The 15,709-nt window shown below is 35.6% G+C and overlaps 1 protein-coding gene across 2 annotated transcripts in view; it reads right to left on the reverse strand.

Annotated features, from left to right (window-relative positions):
- TSC22D1 (TSC22 domain family member 1) overlaps positions 1 to 15,709 on the reverse strand; it is a 125,676-nt gene that overhangs the window by 73,358 nt on the left and 36,609 nt on the right. The window lies entirely within an intron of this gene.

Here is a 15,709-nt window from a genome sequence, read left to right on the forward strand (position 1 = left end):
TCATTCATATTGCTGTCAAAGTAAACAAGATTTTTAAAAAATTATGAAGCATGTTATAGATGGATGCTCAGAAACATCCTCACCATTTTGTGATTTGTATTGAAATGTTCAGAGTCATCTTAAAAATCTCTCATATCTGCACATTGAATATGTACTTAAATTAAGGCTGAAAGAAAACTTAAGAGCTTAAAAAGAACTTTTGATTTATAGAGGTGAAGAATAAAACTCTAATATACATGACAAATTTCATCCCCCTTTTCCTTTCTTAGAAGCCAAACTCAGATAGAAAATATAGGCCAAAAGTATAGCCAAAAAACAGTATCCAATTTTTCACTGAGAAATTATGAAACAGAATTTACATATAAATATCTCCATTCCTAGTGGAGTTTTCATGTCACAACAATTCACTATATTTCCCAAGAATGTAAGAGGTGTTAAATCCTTTGGATAACCCCCTCTTCATTATAGTATCCCGACTTATTTAGTAGACTGAGAAATATCTAAATTGTGAATACTGATACAGGCCTATTAGAAACTCTATTATAGGGAGATAAATATATTTAAACAAAGGTTTCAGAATTTAGAGTACTTAATTAGAAAACATACACAAAATGTGTCTTCAAATAGTCCTACATCCACCACCAACACAAAGAGTTCAGAGAACAAAGACGACTGCTAGGAGATGATTATTGGTTTGTTTTGTCTTTAATGCACTGAACTGTGCAACTAAAATATCAAAGTTCTGGTTCATGTGAAAAGTGGAAACAAAGCTGCTCATTTTTAAAACCCTGATAGCCGTCACAGGATTGTTTTCAATGACTTTTTAAAAGACAATATTGGAAAATACAAGAGTTCATTATTAAGTCTCATTTTCCATTAATAAAAGGCTTTATATTTAGAAAAGTAGAATGTCCCAACTTAAAAACAGTAATACTTAAAATGTTTTAATTTACTCATGAAAAAATGACTAGGTCCTTATCATTAAAGCTAGAAATTTTAGAAAGCATTTAATAAGCTACTTAATACAGATATATTTTAATTAATGATAGTAGTAACTGATTTTAATTCATAAATATGAAGATTATTCTATACTTTCAAAGAACTACTATAAACAATTTTGAAAATAAAGAAATGCAGTTCCATTCTTAGCAAAGAAATGTGTTTATAAATTTTTAAGATGTCAGTGTTGGTGTTATTCATTCAGTCATGTCAGACTTTGTGACCTCATGGACTGCAGGCCTCCAGCTTCCCCTGTCCATGGAATTCTCCAGGCAAGAATACTGGAGGGGGTAGCCATTCCCTTCTCCAGGGGCTCTTCCTGACCTAGGAATTGAACCCAGGTCTCCAGCACTGTAGGCAGATTCTTTACCATCTGAGCCATCAGGGACACGGAGAGGTAATTAGTTCCCTATTATTTCAGACATATGCACTTTCTTATAAGTACTTCAGTAAGAAGAAAAAAAAAAAGGTTCTGTACTTTGCTGTACTTTTTGTTCTACAAAAGAACATCTTACTACCAACTTGATGTTAAAGGAATAAATTGTTGTCCTGCAACATACTTTGGCACCACTTGATTTTCAGAGTAAAAATGTATGCTAAGCTCACGACACAAAGCTGTTCTTAACATTGAGTTAATTCAAGCAAGAAAAACAAGAAGAATATAATGTACATTATTTCAAAACAATGACTCACAGTTAATGAGTATTTCAAGTGATTGCAAAAGCCTGAAGTGATTAGTTTATTCCAACTACCAAATGCCAGGCTACCAGGAGTGCTGATTATTCAGCATCTAGCAAAGCAAGGCCCCCAAAATTACAAAAAGTTTCTTTGGATAGATTTTTAAATTTAAAACTTTTAAGTTTTTTAGATTTTTAAATTTAAACTCCTTTGAGAAATAATACAATGTCAAATGACAAACTGAGTTTTTTCTATTATAAATCTCTCTAATATAAAGCATAAACTGAGTCAAGACAAAAATTAAGTCTGTTATAGCAACTATCCTCTTGGACCCCTAATAGAACAACCCTCTTGGGCCCCCTAATAGAACAGTGCAGAGAACCTCATGAACTAAGGAATGGAGACAGAAATGCTGACAGTTGGTACCTTCCAATAAGAAACAAAAGTATGAGAGAAAAGGAAAGGGTAAGTTAATGAAATGAAGAGCTAGACAAAGACTCATCTCACATCACCCTAAAGTTAAAAAGTAATTCTTGTTCTTGAACTTAAATTATGACTAAGTATCCCTTCCCAGAGATGATCACAAGGCAGCATCAATTGGGAGTTCAGGAAGTCGCCAAAGCTGCACTTAAAAGACAAATCAAAACCAGCTTGAATATTTTATTTCCAAAGTTAGAAACAAATCTAATTTCTCTGTTTCAGAAGGCCTCAAGAATGGAACTATGATTAAATGCCAATTATTTTCATATAGTATCAAGAATCTAGAAATAAACTCTAGGATATTTTTCTTAAATAACATTCTTTTATTATCTAAGAAAGGCAGGGGGCTGGGAGAAAATGTAATAGTTCAAGCTAATTTTATAGAAAATTCTTTCAATAACATTATTGTGAGCTTATCTTTCATTATTTTCCTTCCTTTTTTAAATTTTTTACTCCTCAGTGAAAGAAAAATAAAGGTAGCATCTCAAGATCTGATGAACTGAAGGGTATAAGTCAGTTACTGGGCTGAGTAAGTGCCCACAAATGGTAAGCAAAACCAAACACAATCCTTGGTCTCTTAGGGGTTTTTAACTGGAGGGAGAGGTGGGATACAGAAATATAAGACTCCGACCACTGATATGATATGAACATGGCATTATGATAGCAAAGAGGATGGTGATCTAACCTGGTCAAGAACATCAGAGGTATTCCTGAAGCAAGGTAATGACCACAGAGTGAAGGCAAAAAAAGATGAGGGAGAGGCAGAGTATAAAAAAAATGAATAAATAAAAAGGGGCCAAGCATGAGTGGAGAGGTTAACAGGAACTTGGTCTGTTGGAGTTTCACAAATCATAGTAAGGATTTTGTCTCTAACCTACCCAAGGATTCGAACTAAAAACTGAAAGCTGATTGTTTTAATTAAAGATATAATATCAATAAAACTCCTATGTTGAGAACCATCACTCTGGCCACACTGTGGAAAGCGAACTCGACTAGCACAAAGCTGTATACAAGGAGACCAGTCAGAACTGTTACAGTGCAAGCTGGGAAACAAGACTGAGGACACTGGGAACAGAGAAACGGGTTGCTGAGATTTCAGGCACGAACGTCAACAAGGGAGGGTGACAGATGGGGTAAAGGGATGTGTGAGGAATACACACAAAACGTCATCTAGGTTTCCGGCCTGTGTAAGTGGATGCACGGCGGTGCTAGTCACTAAAGGAGGAATGCTAAGGGAGATCACATTTGAGGGGAGACAGATGGAAAATTCACAAAATGTGTCTGAAGTGCCCTTGGGACACAAAGACAGGGAAAGAGATGCCAAGTAGGTCATTCTGTCTCTAAAGCTGGACCAGTATTACTGAACTTGAATCATCAGTATAAAGGTAATTAAATGACCAAGGATCCAGCCTCAGAAACTCTCAATATGTAAAACAAAGCCTGGAAAAGAATGGGTCTGCAAATCAGACTCTGAACCAGCCAGAAAGATAGGAGGAATTCAGAATGTTAGAATGTTCAGAATCCGAATGTTAGAAAAGGGTCAATTGTGCTGAATGCTGAGCGCACACGTGGCAAGGGATGGAAAAGGTCCAGTTGATTTGGTGATAAGGTCACTGATCACCTCAGTGGTATCATTTCGATGAAGTTAAGAGGTAGAACAAGCTTGGAGTAGACAGAGAAATGAGTGGCATTGAAAGAAATGGAGAGAACGTTACAGAGAGTAAGTCTGCATACACAGAGGAAGAGGTGGGGCAGCATCTGCAGTTACTTATTTTTTTAATCGGAGACTTGAATGTGTGGGTATGCATACAAGAAAGATTTGTTTGAAAGGAAGAAATATGAGATGGAATTTAAGTCCTAAGACACCTAAGAAAGCAGAGATGACTGGATGCAGAGCATAGGTGGAGGAGAAAGGATGGGTGCTGAGAAGGTTAAGATTTATGTCTGGCATCAGAATGAAGTCCAAAGAAAAAGTGGGAACGGAATTGTCTGTTGAGAAAGCTGCATATTACTCAGGGTACTCTAACATCATAAAATGTTAATGACAGAATAAGCACTTCTTCTTTATCTGGCACATGAAAAAATGCTTTACATAAGTATGCATCTATTCAGCCCTCATCACAACCCCATGCAGCGTTCATTAGCTTCTTCACAGAGGAGGAGACTGAGGCCCGCGGGGGTTAAACTTGCCCAGGTGAACGGCCGCACTGGGCGCTCAAGTCCAACACTCACCCTTCAGGCCATGCTCAGCCAGCAGGCTGGACCATCTCTTGGCGGGCTTGAGACTGTCCCGAAAGCACCCGTGCTGTCAGGACCAGTAGATGATTTCTGGAACACTGGACATCCTAAGTCTCATACTGCCAGGGTCAAAGTTATGTTCACCCCGCATTATCAAATATTTAACTCACTTACGGCCAAGGCAATGAGGATTCATAAATAAGCCTGGGCGGTAAGATTTCTGCAATCAGTAGTTCACACTACTGAGAAAGAAACCGAAAGTTTTTTTTTTTTAACATCTTCTATTGCTTATTTTCCAGAACTGTAACAATGGTCCAACAGCACTGAAGTGGCACTGCGATTCACCTATTTCTATGTGGATCTCCCTCACTGGATGTGGACATCTCAAAAGCTGCCTACATCTTCCTCACTGCAGTATCTGTTCAGGGCCTACTGTGTGATAGCTACTCTGCCAAGTGCTAAGAAACAGTATGAACAACAGACATGACCTCTGGAAGCCAGGCAATATATAAACAGATAAACTATATTTTAAATTGAGAAAAAGACTAGGAAGGAATTGATATCAAAGAATGAAGGTTAAGAAGCAGAACGGGATGTTTAGATCTAGTGACTAGAGACAGCATCTCTGAAAAAGCAAACACTGAAGCTGAGACCTACAGTCAGAGGAAGGGGCATTCCAGTCACTGGGAATCCCCTAGAGAATAAGCAATTTAGAGACTTCATGAAATAAACCAAAGGTTGCCTAGAGAGCAGGAATTAGAGCAAAGCTGGAGGCAAGATCACAGGCCATGATAAAAGAATTTGGATTTTATAGTTTTAATGAAGAAAAGCAACTGAGTCTTCAACAGGAAACAGATACGGATGGATGTAATAAATCCTGTTCTATGAAGAACACAGGAGTCAAGGTGACCAGAGAGGACTACTGCAAGAGTCCAGGTAAGGGACAGCCTGGAGTAGAGGTTGGTAGATGGAAAGAGTGAGAAGCTGGACAGGCTTGAGACAGATTTAGGAGGGAAATCTGATCTTTGAAAAAGGAACCAAAGCAATTCAAAGGTGAAAGGACAGTCTTCTCAAAAGCTGGTGCTAGAAAAAATAAACATCCACATTGGGGAAAAAATAGATCAATCTAAAAACACTGGCCTTATCTAAATACCAAAGAGGATATAAAGATGGAAAATAAGCATGTGAAAAGATGCTCAATATCATGCCATTAGGGGACGGCAAATTAAAACAATGAGATACCACCACACATCTATGACCTTTTTCACTAGTCTACAATGTAAGTCAGGATACCTATAATGAAGAGGAGGTTATCCTAAAGGATTTAACACCTCTTACATTCTTGGGAAATATAGTGACATGAAAACTCCACCAAAAGTAGAGATATTTAAACTCTGTTTCATAATTTCTCGGTGAAAAACTAGATACTATTTTTTGGCTCTGCTTTTGGGCTGTATTTTATTTTCTACTTGACAAAGACGTAAAACAACAGGAATTCTCCCTTACTGCTGGTAGGAATGCAAAATGGTACAGCTACTCTGGAATAATGTGTTGGTTTCCTACAAACCTAAACAGAGGCTTACCGTTTAAGATCCAGCAGTTGCACTACTAGGTATTTTTCCAAGTGTGTTGCAAATGTATGTCCTCAGAACACCTGCACACAAATGTTTATAATAGCTTTCTTTACTCGTAAGTCCCTAACACAGGAAGCAACCAAGATGTCCTTCAAAAGGTGAAGAACAAACTGTGGCAGACCTATACAGTATTAAAAAGAAATATGCTATCAAGCCACAAAAAGGTAAGGACAAGCCTTAACTGCATATGGCTGAGTGAAAGAAACCAGCGGGAAATGCTACAAGATTCCAACTATATGACCTTCTAGGAAAGACAAACCTTGAGAGACAGTAAAAATATCAGCAGGGACTGTGGTGGTGATAAGATACCCTAATGATGGATAGGTGAAATTACACATTTAGCAAAATCTATAGCACTGCTGACACAAAGAGTAAATCCTTATGTAAACTCTGGACTTCAATGCATCAAAACTGGTTCAAACTACAACAAATATACCAAACTAATGCAAGCAAAGGAAACTAGGGAGGGGAAATTAATATAGAAGCTCTGTATTTTTTGGTCAATTTTTCTATAAATATAAAACTGCTGTAAAAAGAAGAAAAAACAAAGTTTTTTTAAAAAATCCCCAAACAAACAACTGAACTAACAATAACAGATTGCATATGGGAGGTAAGGGAGACCACTCCATTGTTTTTGATGTGAGATGAACATCCTTCTTTACTGAAATGAAGAAGACACAGAGAAAAAATAGCCTGGGGTTAGACTTTTTTTTTCTTAATGTAGTTTAATCCACCTGATAACCAAGTGGGTATCAAGACCGGAGCTTTAAGGAGGTTGCTGGGCAAGAGATAACCATTAGGGGAGTTTAAAAAAAAGAAAAAGCATTAAGTCATGGGAATGGATGAAGTCATCTAAGTGCAAAGGAAGAAGAGGCTAAAAGAAAAACTCAAGGACTGAGAAGGGCATTTCAGAAGATAGGTTCAACTACAATGAATTCTGCTAAGAGGTCAGAAGGTACAAGTAAGCATTGAGTAGACCTGCTATTGCCACAGAACCTGAGAGACTTTGATAAGTGCAGTCACATGATGTTAGATGCAAAGGCCACAAAGGGATAGACTAAGAAATAAATAAAATTTGAGAAGTTATAACAATGAGTAGATAATTCTTGGTAATAAAAGTGAGTAGAGACTGTAGTCGAAGTTAGAGGGTGAGGGAAAAGGTCAAGATGGCTTCCTTAAGATGACATATGAAAGCATAACTAGATGGTAATACGAATGATCCAGCAGAGAGGGAGACTGGCTCAGAGAGAAAATACCAAAGCCATAAAGTCTTTGACAAGACACAAGAGATAGATCCAGGCTCCGGAGAACAAGGGGGAAAAGCCTTTGAAAAGACGGGTATGGGGTAGAAGCATCTTATCTTCAGCACTTGAGAGATGCATAAAATTTAGTAAGTGGATGCTCAAAAGAATTAAATGAATCAAATTAAAGAAGTGAAATGATTTAGAAGGCTCCTGGCAAAGCATATGTAAATGCTAGGACCCTAGGCTAGAATTATATCAGAGAAGGCAGAAATAGAGTGTAAGGCAAAACACATTTTAGAAGGACAAAGGCAATAAACAGAAAAGTTACAAACAAGATAGATATAAATCCAACTAAAGAACATTGCTTTAAATGTAAATGGTTGAAATATACCAATTAAAAGACAGAGACTGTCAAATGAATTGGAGGAAAAAAAAAAAGACCCAACTATATATTGTAAGAAACGTTCACAGTAAATATAAAGATACAGGAGATTTAAAGTAAGAGGATAAGAAAGATATACCATAACATTAATTAAAAGAACATGAGAATAACCACATACATTTCAGGAAAATCAGACTTCAGAACAAGGAAAAGTTACCAGGGATAAAGGACATTACACAACGATGAAGGAGTCAATTCTCTATGAAGACATGACAACCCTTAGTATGTATTTGTTTAACAAAAGAGCATCAATATACGTGAGTCAAAAACTGACAGCTGAAATGAGAAACTGATGAATAGACTAACATACTGAAAGACTTCAATGCTGCTCTACCAGTAAGTGACACTCAGCAGGCTGAAAATCAGTAAAGAGAGTTGAACCGAACAGCACCATCAATCAGCTGGATCTAACTGACATCTAAAGACTACTTCTACTTCATCTAACAGCAGCAAAATACACCTTCTCAAGCTCACATGGAGAATTTACCAAGATTAAAGGCCAAAATACATACCACAAAATTTTAAAACAGAAAGCATACTGACCATGCTCTTGGATCACAATAGAACTAAACTAAAAATTAGTAAGATACCAAATATTTAGAGATAGACGAAAATCCCCAAAATGGAGATTAAACAACACTTCTAAATAATACATTGGTTTTAAAAGTCTCAAGAGAAATCTTTAAATATTTCAAACTTAAGAAAGTGAAAATACAATTTATCAAAATTCTGGAATACAGCAAAAACAGTGCTGAGAAAGAAGAGCAATATAAACCTAAGGCAAGCAGAAGAAGAGAAATAAAAATTAGAGAAGTCAATGAAACTGAAAACAATAAAACAGAGAAAAATCCACAAAACCAAGGTTTGGTAATTTTATCAATAAAACTGATAAATCTCTAGCCAGGCTAACAAGTAAAAAGAAAGAAGACACAAGTCACTAATAACACAAATGAAAGAGGAGCCATTACTACTGACCCCACGGACATTAAAGGGTAGTAAGGAATATTATGAACTCTTATCTCCACAAATTTGTTAACTTAGATTAAGTGAACTTAAAAGACATAATCTACCAAAACTTACAAGGAACAAACTGGAAAGGTTTATATCTATTGAAAGAAACTGAATTAACAGTTAATAACCCTCCCAAGCAGAAAGCACAAAGCCCAGATGGTTTCACTGATGAATTCTACCAAATGTTTAATAAAATAACACCAATTCTCTACAATTTCCTTCAGAAAGTAGAAACAAAGAGAACAATTCCTTCCTCATTCTATGAAGCAAGTAGAATATCAAAGTCAAAGACATTACAAAAAAGAAAATTACAGTCCAGTGTTTCATTAACCTTGATACAAGAATACTTGACAAAATATTAACAAACTGAATGCAATAACATGTAAAAAGAATTATACACCATGGCCAAGCTCCATTTAACCCACATGTGTAAAGCTGATTTAGTATTCAAAAATCAATTATAAACACTAGAGAAAATCATATGATCATATCAATAAATACAAAGCATTTGACAAAAGGCAACATCAACCCATGATTTTAAAAAAATACACAACACTCAAACAAAAAACCTGAGGAACCAGAACTAGAGGGGAACTTCCATAATGTGAAAAATATCTACAAAAAACCTACACCTAACATCATGCTTATTGGTAAGAAACCAGATGCCTTCCACCCAATATCATGAATAAGACAAGGAAGTCCCCTCTCACCATCCTTATTCAACTTTGTACTTGCAAGTCCTAACCAGTGCAATAAGCAAAGGAAATGAAAGGTATAAAGACTAAGAAGGAAACCATAAAACTGTCTTTGTCTGCAGCTGCCAGACAAAGCTCCTAAAGAAAGAAAGAAAAAGCACCTGTAACTAGTAAGCAACTATAAAAAGGTTGCAAGATAAAGGTAAAGTTAACTGTTTTCCTATATATCAGGAATGAACAACTGGAGTTAAAGATACACCATTTGCATCAGCACCAAAAAAAAAAAAAAAATACTTAGGTATAAATTTAACAAAATATATACAGGATCTATGTGAGGAAAAAACTACAAAATGTTGATAAAAAAATCAAAGATCTAAATAAATGGGAGACTAATTACATGATCATAGATGGTTAGACGTCAGGTCTTCCCAACTTAATCTTTAGATCTGATGCAATCCCAATAAAAACCCTAGTTAAGTCATTTTGTGGACAAACTGATTCTAAAATCTATATGAAAGACCTAGTTTCAGTTTCAGTGAAAGACCTAGAAAATTAGAAAACTGACAACCAATTTTGAGATGAACTGAAAAATCTACAGTATTCAACACAGTGTAGTATCAGCAGAAAAGACAGGTCAATGAAATGGGATAAAGGGCCCAGAAACAGACCCATACAAATATAGTCAAGTGATCTTTGAAAAAGGAGCAAAGAAAATACAAAGGAAAAAGGACAGTCTTTTCTTAAACTTTTACCTTACACCTTTCACAAAAGTTAATAACTGTGATCCAAAATGGATCACAGGCCTACATCAAAACTGTAAAACTTCCTGAAGGTAACATACAAAAAAAATGTAGGTGACCATGGGTTTAACAGTGACAGTGAGTTTTTAAAAGATGCAACATCAAAAGCACACACTCCATTAGAGGAAAAAAAACTGATGTGGAATTGATTAAAGTTTAAAACTTTTGCTCTCTAGGAGACAAGGATAAGATAATGAAGACAAGTCACAGAAGAAGAGAAAATGCTTGCAAAACACTTCTCTGGTAAAGTAGTGCTATCTGAAACATACAAAGGACTTTTAAAACTCAACAAAAGGAAAAACTTCTTAAATGGGCAAAAGATCTGAAAGGAGACCTCACAGAAAAGGATATACAGATGATAAATAGTATCATTAGAGAATTGCAAAAATAAAACAAGAAGCAGCCACTATACACCTATCAGAGGGACTACAATCCAAAACACAACCACCACCATATGCTGGCAAGGATGCAGAACAGGAACTCTGGTTCATCGCTGGTGGGAAGGCAAAATGGTACAGCCACTGTGGAAGTAAGACAGCTGGGCAGTTTCTTACAATGCTGAGCACAGTCTTACCGTAAGATCCAGCAATTGCACTGCTGGGTGTTTTTCCAAATGAGTTGAAATCGTCCGTCCTCAAAAAACCTACACACCAATGTTTACAGCAGTTTTGCTCTTAAGTGCCAAAAACTGGAGGCAATCAGGATGTCCTTCAAAGATGAGTGGATAAACACACAGTGGTAGATTTATATGATGGAATACCATTCAGTAATAAAAAGAAGTACATTAACAAGTCACAAAGAGACATTGTACATTGCTAACTGAAAGAAGCCAGTCTGAGGTGGTTAGAGGTAAAACTACAGAAAGAAGAAAAAGATCTGTGATTGCCGGGGTGGGAGGGAAGAGAGGGATGAATATAGGAATATCATGTGTAGGTTGGTGAAACTTTTCTGTATGATACTATGATACATGACATTATGTATATGAGGAAACTTGCAGAACTGTATGACAGGAGTGAACCCTAAACTGTGCCTTTCACTTAATAATGAGGTATCGATATCAGTTCATGAATTATAAAATACACCACATAAGATGTCAATAGAGCAAACTACGATAAGCAAAATTGTATATGGGGAGGAGGGAGGTATTCTGAACTTTCTGGTGAATTTTTCTGTAAAGACTAAAATTACTCTCAATTTTAAAATGCATACTAAGTAAAATATCCCTTTTAAACATGAAATTTTCCTAAGAATATCCATTCTTTTTGGCAAAGATGTCTGACAATCAACAATATGATAGAATTCTTTAGATTTTGACAAATTTTCTTTTAAATGCTAGTTTTGTTACTTATTTATTATGTGCCCTTGGGCAGATATTGTGATTTCTGAGTTTTGGCATCTTTGGGTGTAAAATAAAAAATTACCTAAAAGGTCAACTGGATTTAATCACGTAAATATATGTAATTCACCTAGCAAAAGTTGCACAAAATAGGCACATAAATCGTTCTTTTCTTTCTTGCTCATTTGTCCCCAAATTCTTTTTAACTCAGGTAAGGTAGAACACACCCTGAGTATTTCTCAAAAATAGGTAACACATACCCTAAAGGTACATGCAACCAACCATTAAACAAATCATTAGGCTACTCATACCGTAAAGGTATTAAATACATGTCTTCCTGAAGCTCAGTTTAGAGGGGAAGGGGGGGAAGCTGTTTAACTGGTAGCTTAAAACACTGTTATACCAAAACAACGTTGCTGAAGTATGGCACGAAATTTCAAGAGGCAACAGGAAACTGCTTGCACAAGAATTTTGGCCACACAGGCTTCCAGGGCACTTCTCCACCATCTTCAGCCGTTTGGGGTATATCTCAAATTTTTCCACTGAGGCACTGCCTTTCACTTCCAGTTTTAATTATGTTACTAAACACAAGTTGATTTTCGTCTCAATGTCAGTCCTGTGTCAACAATTTAGCTCCAAAGGGCCTGCTTCCCCTTAAATTACTAAAGGACAATCTGAAAAATAACATTTTGCATTAAGAATTAATGCTTTTGAATTGTGGTGCTGGAGAAGACTCTTCAGAGTTCCTTGGACTGCAAGGAGATCCAACTAGTCAATCCTAAAGGAAATCAACCCTGAATATCCACTGGAAGGACTGATGCTGAAGCTCCAATACTTTGACCACCTGATGCAAAAAGCAAGGAAAAGATGTTGATGTTGGGAGAGATTGAGGGCAAAAGGAGAAGGGGGCGGCAGAGGATGAGATGGCTAGATATCATAACTGACTCAATGGACTTGAGTTTGAGCAAACTCTGGGAGATAGTGGAGGCGAGGTGGAGGATGCTGAGAGCCTGGGGGTGCTCAGTCCATGTGGTCACAAAGAGTGAGACATGACTTAGCGACTGAACAACAACAATAAAAACTATTTAATACAGAATTTATAGCTCTGTCAGAATTAAGCAAGCAATAACTGAAATGAAGATTACACTTCTTTGATTGCTTTCTCAAGGTCTTGGCTTGACTTGGAGTCATTTTCTTTTCCACTGAACTGCGCATGTTAGTCTGGAAGGCACTGCCCTGATTTTTTTTAAAAACAAAATTTGCGTATCAATATGAAACTCTTTTGTCCAAGAGAATCTCGTAACATTAAGCACCTGACTGGATAAATATGTAAGGATAAACAAAGCAGTGAGTGTCACAAGGTCAAACAGAGGCTGAGCACACCTGTGCTGTCTAGTGTCACACCTTAAGAAAAATAATATACTGAAGCATGTTCAGAGATCTACAAAACTCTTAAGGATTTCAAAACCATGCTACCTAAGAGCAAGAAATGGAAGTAGGCTTAGTAGGGGGAAAAAAAACAAACTGCATTTGAAATTGATGCAGTATGAGAGCCATCTTAAATCACCTGAAGGCTATGGTACTTGAAGGGAATCAGACTTGCTCGATGTTCCCAGAACTAGGACTAACATGAGGCAGCAATAAAGTACAGGATAAGTATAGATATCAGAGCCTTCAAGAGACTCAAATCCTACAACACACCTTTAATCAACTATGTGATATTAGAAATACACGTGATATTCTCAGACATTAATCTTGTACATAAGATGAAGGTTCTAACTTGGCTAATTCCTAAGGTAATCTTCAAATAAAAAAATGACATGGAAGCATATTCTGGATCAGCATCTTACCATCAGAGCATCCTGAACATGGAATGAGCTATCTCACTGAAGTCATGAGTGCTATCACTAGTTCATAGCAACAAAATCATGTGCTCTGTATAAAGGAAAAAGCACAACAGATAGCACAGTATTTTAAGTAAAAGCCTAATGTCCACAAGCTGGTATTCTTATAAAAAGAATTAAAAAGACAGGATGGAAGATTATTGTTTTTTATGTTGTCATCTACTGAGTAAATTATAACAACATAATTTTAGGGGAAAAAATCCTAAATCATATTTCTAGCTCATCTATACTGAATATTACATTTTCCTTTGTTTCTAGATATACTGATTATGATGCTAACATTTGATTCTTTGAACCCACTTAATATACCTTATGGAATAACCTTATAAATATCTTGTCTGAACAATTTTGTATATACTAGCCAACAGTACTGAAAGTGAATGTTTAAAACTCAAATTAACTTCTAAAACCAAAGTTAAAATTACTCAGTACAGCTACAGTTTTCTATATTTTAGGTTTCGTTTAATAAAAATAAGCATACACAACCAACAACCAGGGAATAACCTCATAAAATATATACTCAACTTTCCATGTAAAGTACAGTATTTTAACAGTGCTCAGTGCATAAGAAATACTAAATTAAGTATGGATCATAAACATTAAGAGAACAAGGGTTAAAAAAAAAGAGCAAGGGTAGGAGATGCCTGGAATACAGTAGGCCAGGTACAGAGAGTACAATGTAGATAGACATATGTTCCTAAGTTCACTCCAAACAAATTTGTGGTTTACCCATTGCTCTTCTCTGGGACAAATTTAAAGAAAAATTCTTTCCGTAATTCTACATCTGTCTGAAAATCCAAGGATATCTGTTGTAGGTCACTTTATCACCAGATGTTACACTGAAAATATTCTAAACATTTTCTACCTACATGCCATACCTTACCTCTTGAGTAGAGATCACTTTGATCACAATTCCTGAAAACTCCGATGCACACTTCAAAGTTCCCTAGCATGTTTTTCTGTTTTTGTCTTTTTTTACTGCAGTAATCTGATTACCTTAGATGTACATTTAAGTGGGAAAAACCTTTAAAGAGCACCTATGTGCTTATTTTGGAAATACAAATATTCCACATTTCAAGACTAAGTTAATGTGAACTTTTTAAAATGGGAAATAAAAATATCTGAATTTTAAAAAATCAAGAAATTGCTTAGGACATCTAGGCACTGACATTTTGCTCAAGTGTTTGAATACAGCAAAATCAAGTAAGATTTATGGATATATTTATCATATATATATGTCAGTACTTGTAGTCACACTTCTTATTGACATTTATCTCCTTTAAAACAGAAGTTATTAAAAAAAAAACTTTCTTTACTCAAATTTAAAAAAACTATTTTATTCTAGAGCTAGTCCTATGAATCATAGTGAAACAATAAGCTTAGTTCTTATACCGCAAACATAAAGCCATGTTCAATATTCATAACTGTTTTTATTTTGAGGCTACTGATAGTGTAGGGAAGAGTTCATGTAATGAAAATTATTTTTAAAACTCTCACTTCACCACTCTTTTTACAATATGTTTGAAATTTCCAGTGCAATGCTTTCATTTAACACTCCCTGCCCTACATCTTTTAAATACATATAGTTAAGGCTTCTAAATTCTTTTGTACTCAAGGAAACAGTCTCCCATCTTTCACAGAAATACATTTTGTCTGTGAATCTTTTAATAGCTTTAATTCTAAAAACAAAATTTTATCCACAGTATTTTTACTCATCTTTTCCAAACTTACTAGACTAATAAAGCCAAGAACTTTAGCTCCTCTCCCACACTGTAAATACAATAGCTATTCTAAATCATAATTTCCTTTTATAATTCTTTTTTTCAGAGTATAATTTCTTTAGAGAGCCAAATTAGATCATTTTAATCCACAAGCTGTCATTAACTAAACTTATTTGTCACCTAGGACCCCACCATAAAGTTTTTTAATTTCAGCAGTCTGCTTACAAATTTTCATCAAATCAAAAGAGAGATCTCCTCTTGTTTCTAGCAGACTGCATAAAAAGGTAAGTTGTTCTAATGGCTCTAATTAAGTTTATGTAGATATAAAGACAAGAATCATGAAAACCAAATTTTATCCTTTCGCATGTTCTCTTGGTAAGGTTAAAAGAAAGAGACTCTGTAAGTTAAGATTTCCCCTTCTACAATTACTTGTTCAAGCAGAACATCAAAATGTAAAATACTTTCTCCTATTATAACAGCACCCACTAATTGAACAGTTCTCCAATAAGTCACTATTCTCAAATATT

The sequence above is a fragment of the Dama dama genome, chromosome 30, assembly GCF_033118175.1.
Source record: "Dama dama isolate Ldn47 chromosome 30, ASM3311817v1, whole genome shotgun sequence".
In the NCBI taxonomy this organism is placed as follows: domain Eukaryota; kingdom Metazoa; phylum Chordata; class Mammalia; order Artiodactyla; family Cervidae; genus Dama; species Dama dama.